Source organism: Colias philodice, chromosome 25 (assembly GCF_061535455.1).
Source record: "Colias philodice isolate Cphi_HAF_F1 chromosome 25, ilColPhil1 Martin Lab GWU primary, whole genome shotgun sequence".
Lineage (NCBI taxonomy): Eukaryota > Metazoa > Arthropoda > Insecta > Lepidoptera > Pieridae > Colias > Colias philodice.
Window position 1 is genome coordinate 7,797,191 of NC_143110.1, and position 16,261 is coordinate 7,813,451.

Here is a 16,261-nt window from a genome sequence, read left to right on the forward strand (position 1 = left end):
ATCTTCACTCTTACTATAATTATATTAGATACTAGCTGCGCCCTGCGGTTTCATCCGCATGGTTCCGCTTCTGTTGGTCTTGCGTGATGATATATAGCCTATAGCATTCCTCGATATATGGGCTATTTACACCGAAATAATTTTTCAAATTTGCGCGTTCAAACAAACAAACTCTTCAGCTTTATATAATATTAGTATTAGTATTAGCACAAGTATATTATTATTAGTCTGTGGTATTAGTATAGATAAAATATCTTTGTATGTTTGTCTTTCTTTCACGTTGCGACGGAATGATTTTATGATAAGTATGATTATTTTGTCTAGATATACTTTACCGCGGTCTAAAAGTCGCCTTCCATGAATTTTCTTTAACACGCTGCCAGATTTATCTGGTTCCTAAAATAATGACCTCACATGAATGAACCTATCTTGTGCAAATAAACATTTATACATATTTAGTTTATCATATAAAGAATATTAATGTGCTATGCGAAGCTAAATTAATTGAGCATATTTTAATATAGAGCGTTGCGCTTAAAGCAAATCAAATAATAACCAAAGCAAAGCTTGATGAGATAAATTATGAAATAATAAAAGCGTTTTTGATAAATGCAACGTATCTATACATATAATAAAATCGTAGGAAAGTCAAAACTGTACATTGAATATTTTTTTAAAAGAATACATAATCCATGATCTATAATCGATATAGAAGCCAAAAATATAGTTTTTAGAATTTTTGTCTGTTTGTCTGTTTGTCTGTTTGTCTGTTTGTCTGTATGTTTGTCCGAGCTAATCTCGAAAAGTACTGCATAGATTGACTTCAAATTTTGCATGAATATTACTAACAGGTCGTGTGAGGTTTTTTTAAACATATTATCATGCTATCACCTCCGGGGGAGGAGCTGTGAACCTTTACTTTTCTTACGTATTCCGTGTACTACGACAGCGAACAATCTAAAGACTCATGTTTAAATGTTGTTTTTGAGTAAGCCATGCTATTATCTAGCTTTACACTATAAAAACTACGTCATTTACGTAATTTGGGCAGAGAAACTGTTTAATGAATCTTTGTACTATAAAGACAAATTTGATTCAGCGCCATCTATGAGATTTCGTAAAAATCAAATCAATTTACATGTTAACACTACTGAACACAATGTTAAAAATTAATAATTTAAATATAATTATGTTATTTATTTATTTAACTCTTTAACCCATAATAAATCTTCCCTTCCCTATAAGGTGCGCTTATATAATTCGTGTGAATATACTACATTTTTAAAAGTGAGGGTAGATGTATATTATTTTAAGTCAAACTAGACACCATTACAGTTAATCTAATATTGATTGTGTTCATTGGTTACATTTTTAAAAATCTTCGTGTTTTAATAATTCGATCACGAGGCGGGACTCTAATACAAAAAGGTTAGTTCGTTGATAATTATTATTCCTTCATCATTTACATGTTGTTAGTAAAAATATACTTTGACTGTTAATACTTTTGTTCAGTATTTATCTGTATGATTATTGCTTGGTAATTAATATATTTTCATGTCGTATACCTAATTATAAACATAAGTGTGATGTGAAACTAGCTGGATTTATTTTTACATACTCACAGTCTTATATTTTGTGTTAATGTTAAAATAGTATTAATAGTGTAAATCATAATATTTTTTCAAAGTTAAAAATATTTCCTTTTTTCTGATGGTGTTGCCATCGCATTAAACCGCGCTGTCGTTTCGTTCACAAAAAGTCATGTTATTAGGACCGAATATGTAGCCGCCTCAACTTACGGAAACGAGAGTAACCTGCGTTGTCTGTTAATTATTATATAGTCGAATTTAACGTTACATGGAAATTGGAATCTAAATATATGTATACCTATTTATATTAAATCTGTAGAGGTCAATTCTGCACATGAAATATATTTCCTAAATAACTATCACGAGGTGATTAGAGATCGACATCGACGTCAAAAATGTTTGTCCGTCTGTCTGTCTGTATAACCGTTATAGAAACAAAAACTACTCGACGGATTTAAACGAAACTTGGTACAATTATTTTTCATATTCGTGAGCAGAGCAGCAACTCCATTTTTAAGCTTTCGTCGCGTGTGCGTTCTTAATGCGTGTATCTTAATGGTTAAAGCTACACAGAAATCAAGTATGAAAGAAATGTTCTCCATATTATATAAAAAATATCTCCCGACATCATAAATGTCTATCTTTTATGGTTGAGCTTAGGAGTTCAAAGCTTTCTGATTATATTTGTCTACTAGCTGTCCCCGCGACTTCGTTCGCGTGGAATAGTGACTATGGGACCTATGACCATGGGCTCAGGGTGGGGCAACAATAAAAAATCATTTTTATTTTCATGCTCCCACTCCCGCGCCCACTCGCACTCCCACGCCATATGCCACGTTCAGTCCCAATCCCACGCCCACGCCCACTCCCCTTCACAATTAGTACCTACCAGATCAAAGCCAGGGTAAGCGCCCCACCCAGCCCCACCGTGGCTACGCCCATGCTGAATTACTACTTAACATACAATTATTGAGTAAATACGTACAACCATACTGTACTGTTGTACTACCATAAATAATTAAAAGAATTGTTATTAAAATTTCTTACTAAACTGAGCTAAAAAACTTACGTACCAAATTATTAAAGAAAATCAAGAAATGAAATGCCTAACCTATAACCAAATAGTTACTACATATTGTAATTAAAAATTATGATTAGTATATAATATCGAAAATCAAAAAAGAAATGCCTAACTAATTCTACGTAAAATTTCTTTTAAATTATGTCATATTATTTTTTAGGAACCAGGGGGGGGGGAGAGGAGCAAATTCTATTTCCTTCCTTTCTTAAACGGATGTTTTTAATAATCTATGGTGTAGCCAGTAGCCACTGATCAGCTTAATCGATAGTACTCAGTTTTTATCAAATCCAGAAACAAATCCAAATTAGATCTTTCCTGTCTCACGCACGTAACTAAAGGCTGAAGAGAGAGAGAGCACGTAACTAAACCGTTTAGACGAAGAAAAGTGTATAGAAAAAGGAATAAATAATTTCATAAACTTCCCGACGATCTTTAAAAATAAATTATAACTTTCATTTTTTTCATTCCCACTTTTACCCCTATGTAGGTATAATAAGTGGATGAACCAATTTTGATACACTTTATCTAAGAACCAGCGTCGGAAAATATTCTGCCTAACAAAAAAAAACCGCATCTAATTCGGTTTACCTGTTAGCCAGCTACGGTGCCATAGACAGACACACACACACAGAAATACATAGCGGTCAAACACATAACACCAGTCTTTTTGCGTCGGGGGTTAAAAATATAATACGACATAATTTAAAGGACATTTTATGTGGAAAATTTACCTATACACCAGGGTAGATAATTTTTGAAACAAAAAAAAATCGCAGTAGGATGAAACCCATTAGAAAAGGATATGATAAAAATGTAAGGAAAAATAAATTACGGTCAATCGGAGTTCGGGAAGTGGGAGGGGGGGGAGCTTTTAAGAGAAAAAAATGGTTTCTCTCGATTTCTCGATAATAATAACACCTGCTAATTTTTTTCTACATATTTTAATTGTACAGACATCACTTTTCCACAATTTTATTATATGTATTGATGATGATGATTGAGATTATAACACTCTTAGTCCGTTTTAATTTTTATTCACCCGCATCAGTGCCACCTAAAAAATCTTTATATATCGAAATTCAAGCAAAGTTAAGAAAATGAGAAATAAGAGTTCTCAAGGATCGTTAGAGATAAGAGGCTTACTATTGACCGAAAACAACATGTGTTATGCCGAACCTGAAACCGCTTCACAACGAGAATTGCGGCTCACAGCTGACCGCGAACGGCATGTACTATCCTGTGAGACCGAAACCTTCACTGAGGGTATATATAACGTCTCACAGCTGATCGCAAATGGCATATTGTACTATCCCGTGAGACCGAAACCCTCACTGAGAGGGAATTACGTCTCACAGCTGATCACGATCGTCATATTTTATCTCGAGAATTCTGAAACTTTTACTCAATATGAAGACCGTTTGACAAATAATAGGGTGCACCATAATATTATTCGATCTCTCGAAGATGAACATGAGCATAAGCAATGACTAGAGTAGGGACGCGAATATTACCATTATTTGAGACAAGAACGATTAATAAGTTTGTTTAATGAAAGATTAAGAATTGAAACTATTGGTCTCTTTAAACGGACGAATAGCGAGAGGCCCGTCTTATTGCAGACAGATTTCGACATAGTCTTAATGACTTAGAGGTAAACATAGAAGATCAATCTACAAATTCGTTGGTGTGGTCCGACAAAATAATATAAAAGTGGGTTTGCTTATAACCTCACAATCGATTACAGATCATCTTCTGTATAGGCGATATTAACGTAGTATGTTCTTTTTGTAATGCTTTAAAGTGGAGTAAGGAGTCGGCTTTCGTTTGAAGATACGCCGGAACCTTTGAAATCACTACTTTTAAGTTTTAGAGGAACATGTGCAATCTAAACAGTTCTTAGACAATATTAGCTCTTATAGTATTGCGTTTTAAATGATCCTTTGGTGCTCAACAATTATCAGATGCTCCTTTCATTCTTACTTTTAAGATACAAGGTCAAGTTTATCATTTGATAGGATCCCTTTTGCCTGAAGGCCAACCTAAGTTTCTTTAAATATATTTTGTATTCGACTACGACGAATAATCGAATACAAGAAATCAATATTTCTCGAATTTAAAACTGAACTCATTTGACAATTTTAGAACATGTTAATTCATCAGGTTAATCTGTATATATGCGTTTTAAATCGATATTAGAAGCTTTTCCTCAAGATGGTGATATTAATATAAAATTGGTATAAATGCCGATAGACGGAAGTCTATCAGCACTCAGGAATTCCCTGAGCGTGTTATAACGCCCAGGCCGCAGTATTACAATTTTTCCTACAGTAGGGCGACGAATGTATTTTCGCATAGCAACGGAGGGGAACTCGTGGGGGGTAAAGTGACGCGGGCCACGTACCACAAACATGTTTAGTTTGTGGTACCGAGCGCGAAAGAAAGTCATCGTGTTTTTAGTAAAGTTACTATGTAAACTAACGTAATTTATTACTTAGGTACATATTCTATAATGGTGCGCTCAAACTGTTAATCTACATTTAATTTAGATTATTATTTTAATTACTAAGAAATGTAGAATTTAAATCACATTCATTCATGTTTTCCTCAGATATTCGATGTCTATGATTTTCGATGATTTTAAGATTTTCTTATCAGAGTATTCAATTTTAATGTTGTTAAATTTTATAAGAGACAATTAAGAACATTCAAAAATAAAGTGTCAGGTTTTTTTTTTAACGACGAATGACGAAAAACGACCGAATCGCGGACGAAGTCGCGGGCAACAGCTAGTAAAATATAAAATCCACATTTCTATTATACAGTTTTACATCCGATTTTTCACCAATTGTAACTATCATAATCTCATTAAATAGTGTTTAAAACAACTAAAAATCAAACCCAAAATAACGTCAAGATGAACGCAATGTATGTGCGCATATGATGTGAAAAAATTATGAATGTAATACTTATAAAATTCAGGTATAAAACCTAATACATTGTAGCCATACTGCTGGCTATAAACTCTTACGTACAGAAGTCTTATTAACGTACTAGCTTACCGCCCGCGGCTTCGCCCACTTTATCTAAAACCTAATAAATTATATACTAAAACCTTCCTCTTGAATCATTCTATCTATTAAAAAAAACCGCATCAAAATCCGTTGCGTAGTTTTAAAGATTTAAGCATACAAAGGGACATAGGGAAATAGGGACAGAGAAAGCGACTTTGTAGTGATTATCAACCATACTAGAGCTTCGTCTTTCAATCTAAACCTAGTATCTATACTAATATTATAAAGCTGAAGAGTTTGTTTGTTTGGTTGAAACTAGAGGTAATCTCAGAAACTAGAGGTCTGATTTGAAAAATTCTTTCAGTGTTAGATAGCCCATTTATCGAGGAAGGCTATAAGGCTATGTATCATCACGCTAACACCATTATGAACGGAGCAATGCGGGTAAAACCGCGGAGCACAGCTAGTTATATATGTGACTATACCATTTTCCAAGTACATATAAACATACAAGTGAAGAGGCACCAGTCAATATCACAAGAAAACAGAAATCTCTAAGTTACGTGAGCGTGTGTCATTACATTTGACCCGATTCACGTGTTGTGGAAAACTAATAGATAACGATTCGCACGTCTGTCTGTAGACAGGCGCGTATTTAGGATTATGGGGCCCCAGGGATGTATTCTTCAAACGAGACATTTGTAAAGGAATTTCGTAGGACATGATTTATTTTGTGTGGGAATAAGGTTGAGTAACAAATAATATTCTTGTCTGACTAAAATCTATAATTTTTTTTGTGTTAATAATAATTTCTACATAAAGACAATTGATAAGTAAAACAGGTATGATTTTATGAATTTTTTCACTCTAGGGGTCACATCATATAAAAATCTGTGGACATAACGTTAAGTGATAGTCCAGTTCAAGAGCTATACATAGCATAAAACTAAATAAATAAGCAGAGTAAGCATGAGCTTGGTTCGCGTAGAGTAAATTCATTTACCGCTGTAAAACTATTCATATCAGATTTTCTGATATGCCTAAAGGAACACGACGCTACAGAATCGCAACGCATTGTCATATTTTCATATTCTAAAACCTGCATTCTAACATTTACACATCCTTCATGCGTGATTTCAGATTAATCTTATATATTTGTTTTATGAATACACAAAGTAATAAAATAAGGGCCCCACATTAACACGGACCCCACAAGGCTGTTTGGCAATATCTCCAGTTTTATAGAATCATAAAGCCACTCGGAGCTTCTAATAAAAGATCTCATAACTTGTAATGGATGGGAGCTCTAATTGATCAATAAAATGTGTCTACTTTGAAGAGTTTTTTGCCTTTGTGCCAATTTTCATCAAGTTCCGAAGAGCTCTGGAATTTTAATGAATCGTCCGACGTATTCAGCGAAAATGGAAAACGAGAATAGTAAAGCGCTTTAATAAGTTGTGTTTATTGAAGTTCGGAAACTAAATACTTATCTACGAATGATATTGTCTACGTCTACAATGTAGGAAATTATCATCACCCTGTTATATATATTTTATAGTATATATTTAATAGGATACCTATCGATCCTAATTTTATGATAAGGATTATTTTGCTTTGTGAATTGTGTTTAAAACTTGCCTTAAATGAATACAAAAGATTTTTTTAATAAAACAACATGTACATAAACAAACAATCTTTATTTATATTATCAGTATTTACAAGATGATAATCCTAAATACATAACACATATTTTAACACAGCATCCCTTCACCCATCCAAATGGAGACCCGAGCGAGCGACGCTCAACCTTCACGACCGCAGCCATGGCCCACACTGACCCTCTCGACCTTACTTGTTTACTTAGCTAGCCCATTGACAGCAGCCCATTGAAACATGAAAAGACTGCTATTTTGTGTGTGTTTCTGTAAAAAATTCATAGATTACAATATAGTTCTAATTTCGTATGAAACAACTTTGATGATATTCAGGTTGATTGAAAACCGTAAATGTTAATTAAAACACAGAAAGAGAATTTTGAAATATATACTAGTATTATAAAGCTGAAAAATTTGTTTGTTTGAACGCGGTAATCTCAGGAACTACTGGTCCGATTTGAAAAATTATTTCGGTGTTAGATAGCTCATTTATCGAGGAAGGCTAAGGCTACATAACATCACGCTAAGACCAACAGGAGTGGAGACACGCGGGTGAAACTGCGGGGCGCAGCTAGTAGTGGATATAATGCATAAAGATAATCTATCTTTTAACTTCTAATTACATAAGTAGTCTAAATTATCACACATTAATTTTGTAACAAACTGCGATACTAAACACGATTTTGAAAAATGCGCTGTTCTTAATACTCTATCGATGCATGAATATGAATATGATTTTAAAATGCGTGGTGGAAATTAATTTAGTATGCATATTGCATATGCTTATAAAATAGGAGAATCGAGAATCTATGAATCTAAACTTCTTCGAATTTATATCTATGTTAGTAAGCTTAGGTTGGATACAACTCGGACTTCGATTTGCCTTTTCAATAAAAAACGTAACGTTATTAGGTACGTCATCTAAAATAAATTAGATTGCTGCTTTTCGTCTATTTGTAGGACGACTGACACTCGGAATAAATTAACATTTGAAACGGTTATAAATCCGTGGTTTAGAGATTTGACATTTAGGGGGAAAGTAAAATAAAGGTCATTTCATGCAAGTTTTTATGTCGATTATGCTGTTTTCAGTGGATATTATATAGATGAAATGTTATAGTATACATCAGAATTTTAATAAATGTGTCCTTCCGTATGTTAGATTTTTCCATATTTTTTTTTTGTTGAAATTAAATAGACCTAACAAAATTCGAATTGACGTGACTAGTTGGATAATGGGTACAATATATTGAATTAATGTACATCATAAGTAGGCTCTAAAATTTATTGTAGCTAACGAATTCCTATATAATAAAATATAATAAAATAAAATTCTTATATGATAAAGGATAAAAAAAATATATATGAAATTGTACGCGAGTAAAGCTTTAATCAAATAAGTATTTTCTAGTGTTTTTGTTCCCTATGCTTCGCACACTTTGTAGCAAGCGTGGTCACGGGGAGACCACAGACGGTTAAAAATCTTTAATTTCTAAAAGTATTTTCATCTTAAAATCTCCATACCCTAACCTACATCCTGAAACCGCTATAATGTCAAGGTTTTCATACACTTGGAATAAAATGATGACCCACAGCATAGTAATGATCATTCTGCAGCCGTTCATGCCGCCATCTTATAAATTTTGTATGAGATCGCGCTTTCGCATAATTCAAAAAAATCCCCCTTTTAAAACCTGTGGTTTGTTACAAGTTCTGTTTGAAGATTTCACTAAGTGGTAAAAGTTTGAAACTTTAACAATTTCTCGTTATAGTGGAAGAGGAAGAATATACGTATATTCTTATTACTAAGAGATTTTAAGAGAATCAAGTGGATCCTTAGAGATGACCTTTTATTACATTAAAAGAATACAAATGTAATTTACTAGATACACAATTTAAGTTTAGGTTTCATACCTACGTATAGTAATTATCTCTTACTAGTAAGTAGGTATTCTTATTAGTTAGAGATTTTCAGGGAATCAAGTGGATCCTTAGGGATGTAAGACAAATAGCCAATAAATTATCAAATTCAAACACTAACTTTTATTGCATTAAAATAATGACAAATGTAATTTACTAGATACACAATATAAGTTTAGGTTTCATAGGATAAATTTTAAGCACTTAAAACATCTTAATAATAGACTAGTGAAACAGGGGCTGAAATATTGTAACACTATACGTACTGAAAATTTCATATGAAACAACGGTGTTTATAATGTAAGTACATATTTTAGGTATTCAACTGTCTATTTGTAAAATGATATGAAAGTATGCTTTCTGGCTAACAATAGGCTTAACAGACTGGTATTACATAGTATGTATTATCCGTGGTATTAAATTATATATTTTATGTTTGTTATCATGTTACTAAAGCATACATTTTGCTTCACAAGCATACAAAGATCGAGCATAAGAAGAATCGCGTGGGCCTTTACCCAAAACTTAGTGATTAATTTATAAATTACACACCTCGTTAGGGCCTACGCATTTTTGTTCCTAAAATTGTAAATCTTGAAGTAAAATTATACCATCATCATCATAGAAACCAATCATATCGTTTCATTTAGTTTGAAGTTGGAAGCGTTAAGCGTTTCAAGCGATACTATTGGTTATTCACAAACACATTCCTCGCTACACATCCTCGCACATAATTGGTGGAAAAGCACCCTAAAAGTTCTATATCTATACTATCAAAGCAAACTAAACACAACGTTATCAACACTGAAGTTTCGTGAACCATTTATAATACTGGATCATAATTTTAAATGATATCAACTTGAATTATTCATACCGGCCCGTCTTGTAAGCGGCCCGCGTTTGATACGCTCTAATTTTAATATTCATGGGTATTTGAGGTTTCAATGGTGTTGGAAACCATTCTAAATATATTAGAATATTTGCGTTATAAGTATGTATAAAATATACCGATGTAGGTAGGAGGAAGGAAAACGTCCGAACACAAAGAAGCGACTGTGTAAGAAACTTCTGCTACCTTTTATTACAAAGATGTACGAATTATTTAGCACAAATATTATGCTCCAAACAAAAGTTAAATAGCCAAGAATCATGAATTTAGAAGATTCTACAATTTGTACTTGGAGGAACCATTACTCATAAGCTCTATTTACGCTAAAATAAACAGAAACAGATAGAAAATGTTCATTCAGATTTTTTAATTGTTATATATAAATTCAGTCAAATAGACTATTTCCTACCTATTTTATACTGTAGATCTCTATCGATATCTAAGTCGTCTCTGCCATTATATTTTTCCAATTTTTAGACCTTGTAAATCATCTATTATTGAAGCTAATAAAACAAAAATTAAGACCAGTGGAGCAAAATTTCCAGCTCTCGCCAGACTGAACACGACCTTTGTTTTCTCGCGTTTTACTTTACCCGAGTATTTTAGAATTTGAAAAAGAATTAAAATCGTTATTTATACTTCTCCTAGTTTTTATTTAACTAATGTTTTTACTGCAGATGTAGGCTTAGGCTAATATAAACTTATTGATAGCAATAAATTTTATATATTTTCTTCTGTTTAATTTTGACAATAATTAGAATCCTATCCTACTAATATGTATTACAAAAGCGAAAGTTATAATGTATGTATGTTAGTTAATCTTTCGCAGGAAAACCACTGAAGGAATCTTGATGATACTTAGCAGTGATGTAGCTTAAGTATTAGATTTATAAGCTATACAAATATCTACATAAAAAACGGCACGGCTAGAATTCAATTGAAATTATTATTTTACGTAGTTACTATTTAGATCACGTTTAGTTCACCAAATAAATACGTTTGCCAAATATAAAATTAAATAAGCGATCCAAATAAGGTCAGGCTAAAATAAATATACTAGTTTATTAGTTTTTTCATACAAATAGAGCTATCAATAACTTGGGTCCGACATCTTCCATTTGTAACTCTGATTGAACCCTTCAAGGGTCCACTTCATCTGAAATATATTATGGGCCTGATGTTCTATCGTTTTTCAATGATTACCCGGTTCTTACAAAACGGTAATACAAGTGAAATGTTTTTGGATATCTTTATTTTTTATAGGTTGGGAATTAGGTGACATAAAGTTGCTAAGACGGACTTATTTCGCATTAATCTTTATCCGTGTGTAATTAAAGAAAAATAATCTATTAACTAAAATGACATAACATTCTTTATCTTTGGTAAAAATCCCATTAAAATCTGTTAAGCCATTAGATTAATAACCCTTGCAAAAACAACAATTATTATCTCGAAAAATCCGGCGAAATATTTCATAAAATTAAGGTAATAATTTAAATAAAATTATCTATCTTCGTGGAAAAGTCTCATAAAAATCGTTACAGCAGCATGAGACTAGCTTAGAAAAAAACTATTTGAAATCACAGACAGACACTTCAATTTCGTTTAAGTAGATATATTGTAAAATTATAATGTCGAACAAAATTCCATCTCCCAATTTCAACCTTTTGAGCTGTTTTTCGACGACAAAATATTTCTCAGAACAGTTTCATTATATTTCCTAAAATTTGTTGACCTATCTCATATCTGGATCAAAGGATGTCGAAATTAATTAACTATTTAATATCTGGTAGCAATGCACGCTACATTTTCGAAGCATTATCTCCAAAATTATTATTTTTAGCTTTACCTTCATACATTACCTTTCCTAAATTCTACTAGGTTCCCTGGTAGAGATAATAGCTAGCAATAAGGCATCCCCTTGTACAAACGATGCCTTTTTATAATTATTGTTCATTCATTTTTGTGTTCATTATTGTTTTGTTCTACTTAGTCTGTACAATAAACTGTAATAAATAAATAAATTTTGGTAAATCGAAAACGAGAAAAACACCAAACCTTTGTTTCAAAAATAATTTCACACCCATAAATTAATGTAAGTTATGCAATATTTTACAAAACAGCAATTGTGCAAAACAGAACAAGTCATAAAGCAAGCGATAATATAGAAACAATAAATAACTCTCACAAAGAAAAGGAAGGATTTCTGAAATTTACGCCGCGATAAAACGACTTCCAAAGTTTCGGACAATGGCAGTTAATTTACTGCGAGGAATAGTTCTATTGTTCTAAGTATAACTTAAAATGTCAGATTTAAAGCTATTATTATTATTATTGCATTTTTAATAATTTATTTAAATATTTATTTAAACTTAAGATTATTTTTAATCTTGTAATAATTCCTAGCTATTTACCCCGGCTCTATCCGACTTCAAACACATAAATAGCACATGCCAATCAGGATTCTAGTTTCCTACTGATGAAACAATTTTAGAAATAATTTCAATAGCTTTTAATTTTACGTTACGTTACGTAAGAGTAATAATAATAATAAATATTTCAGGGCAGTTTTCACACACGTGTCACGGCACGATCTGATCCCATCTGTGTTAGAAACAAACATGCATATACATATAATTTTAAATAAATACTTATATAGATAAATAACACCCAGACACAGACACAGACACAGAGCACATCTATGTTCATCACACAAATATTTGCCCCGGGTGGGAATCGAACCCACAACTTGGTGTGAAGTTATCTTAGTAGCTTATATTATTATCACACATAATATTAGATATAATTAAATTGTGTAATAATAGCGAAGAAATAATATCATAATATTATTGTCTGTCGAATATAACATACAAGACGAAAGTAAGTATCTTTGTTATAATGCCTTAAAATAAAACATCAAACACCAAGAACGTTTATTATGCAAAACCTTTTTTGAGAAGAAATGCGGTGAGTGGTGGTTGTGATCGCATTCTATGAGGCGAATCATCAGCTATGGTACCCAATCTAGCATACAAAAACAAGTCTGTGAGAAATGTCTTAAAATCTATATATATAAAACTCAAAGGTGACTGATATAGTGATCTATCAATGCACAGCCCAAACCACTGGCCGTATCGGGCTGAAATTTGGCATGCAGGTAGATGTTAGGACGTAGGCATCCGCTAAGAAAGGATTTCCCGAAATTCTTGCGGGAACGGGGAAAAACGGGGATGCACGTACAAAGTCGTGGGCGGAAGCTAGTTCAGTTATAAATTGTATACAATACGCCTTTACCTAATATGTATAAAAATTAATTGAAATGAAACATTGTTAGTACTAATGAAGCACATGCGGGCGACATCTAATTACCGACTATCTCGTTACTATAGACGACCTAATTACCTAGACAGGCTTACCCTAGATATTATATTACTCATTGTTCACGCTTCTCTCTTCGAGAGTGAGCTTTTTACTCGGCAACGTTGTTATAAACATGCTATTGTGAAGTGTATGGCACGCCCTTGGCACGCCCCTACTTCGCTTTTCATTTGTCGTATTGGATGATTCTTCACATATAAACGAAAATGTAAAAATGTAAACGAAAACATATTTTTCAAGATTATTTGAATAATTGTGCTCCGTGCTTTCCTGAGAATAAAATCGAGGGAAAAAGCTTTCATCCCCTATTAATGGTTAGATTTTAATGGTTAGATTTTTTTTATTAGAAGTATACAACTTTTAAATTTTACTGGATTTAAATTCAGTTTTTACAGGTTTATTTTTATCTTTAAAGTTCTCATTGGTGTTTGTGTTTACATCGAAAAAAGTAATAAAAATTAGTTTAAAGTTTTTCGTCTCTATTTCAAAGTCGGTCATTAACACAACAACGCTTTAAGTTGTATCTTTCTAATTTGTACCGTTTATATCTATGTTTTTAAATGAAAATCTATTCCAAAGTTCTTGCACGAACGCAACAAACAGAAAGACAGAGTCACTTTCATATTTAAAAGTATTCTTATTATGTACTTTCCTATACAATTAAGTCCATACTTATTATATACTTTACCGAGCTGATATTAATTTTGATTAAAAACTTTAATTAACATTCATCTTCAACACAAGTATACAGTGTATATTGTTAATTACATACTTTTCAAAGGACTTTTTAAGAGAATAAAATATACAGTATACTTCACTCTCAAATGAGTTTTCTAATTAATTTTAATTAGTTAGAATCCGCTTTGTAATATTCTGTTTTAACTTGGACGAGTTAATAAGATTTATACAAATTATAAAAAAAATTGTAGTGAAATGGTTTAGAATAATTGCGAATGGCTCGTAATTCCAATATACCTATAGAAATGAATATTTGTCTGTAGGTATTATAGGTATTATTTATGGAATCGTAAACTATGCATTTGGCCATGTGATGATCTTCAGCTGTATTGTGCATGAGCTCACGAAAGTTTCTGAGTTGGTACGACCAATCTTCGACTGCTTACCACACAACTAGTGTTATAATATGAGTATCTCATATATAACACTAGTTGTGCCTCCCGGCTTCGCCTGTGGTAAGCCTCATGCCTCCTGTATACACATGTGTATTGTGTATACTACATGTATGTTGTATCTTTATTATGTCAAACAATTTATGGAATTCACAAATTTTCCAAATTGACCTACATTCGCAAATACCCTAAAGTACTATACACATTACTTAATAGTTAGTACATCTAGAGTTTTCAATTATACCCGTATTAGATCAGACATTACAAACGAGACTGATGATAATGGTTATTTAAGTTTCATATTAAATTTATACTTTCAACGCTTTGAGCAATTTATCCGTGTCATTGTCAGAAAGTTTTCTCTAGAGGGTTGAAAAGTTCCAACGTATTATGTATTGACTAGCTGCGCTCCGCGGTTTCACTCGCGTGGCTTCGCTCCTGTTAGTCTTAACGTGGTGATATATAGCCTATAGCCTTCCTCGATAAATGGGCTATCTAACATCGAAATAATTTTTCAAATCGGACCAGTAGTTCATGACATTAGCGTTCAAACAAACAAACTCTTCACAGCTTTATAATCCATACTAATATTATAAATGCGAAAGTAACTCTGTCTGTCTGTTACTCAATCACGCCTAAACTACTGAACCAATTTTCACGAAATTTGGTATGGAGATATTTTGATACCCGAGAAAGGACATAGGATAGGTTTTATCCCGGAAATCCTACGGGAACGGGTTTTTCTTTGAAAACGCGGGCGGAGCCGCGGGCGGAAAGCTAGTATTAAATATTAATGTAAGTATAAGCATAGATTATTAATCCAATAAGTATCTTAATTAAATAAACTTCTAGTTTCCTTATATTAATTGGAAAGTTTCCATTTAACGAAAGAACAAAATTTAATATGAATAAAATAATTCAATTTCACACAGTTCTGATTCACTCTGAATAAGTAAAGTTGGATCATTTTATGTTTCACGTAGAAAATATTATTTAGCTGCAATTTCCTGAAAACTTTTGGACAACTCGGAAGATCCGAAGTTGTTCAAGTGATCTAGGGTTGCTAACCCTTTTATTTTATTACGTAGGTAAATGAGATTGTTTAAATATTCAATTATATTGCTCCGTAGCCCTTGTGAAATGTTTCAAGAGGCTCTTAACATTTACTTAGATACGTTACTCCTAATAAGGTATTCTAGAACGTTCTTGAGTTTGTCTTTTGCGCTTGTTGTGCAAAACTACAAACTGACATACATACGACAGCTTATAATATTATATATTTCTTTTGTTTATACACGCTGTTATCATTAATTTATGATTGAAAACAATTCCTATTCAATTATTATGATATGATGCTTAGATTATGATGGATTAATTATGGTACATATTATAATTATTCCAGTAATTATTATAATAAGGGACTAATCGGACGACCGAGTCTTCACGTCATCCGTCAAAATAGATCATAATACGACATTCCCTCATTATAATTTGATCTGCCATCTGCTTCACTTGTTGGTGATGATGATGATGAAACAGAACATATTTAATAGCTACCTTCTCTAAAACACACTACTTATTCAAATTTATTAATTACGAATATAATTC

At 32.4% G+C, this 16,261-nt stretch overlaps 1 protein-coding gene across 4 annotated transcripts in view; it reads left to right on the forward strand.

Moving 5' to 3' along the window:
* The window catches only part of Hasp (Hig-anchoring scaffold protein), an 84,326-nt gene that overhangs the window by 49,535 nt on the left and 18,530 nt on the right, over positions 1–16,261 (forward strand). The window lies entirely within an intron of this gene.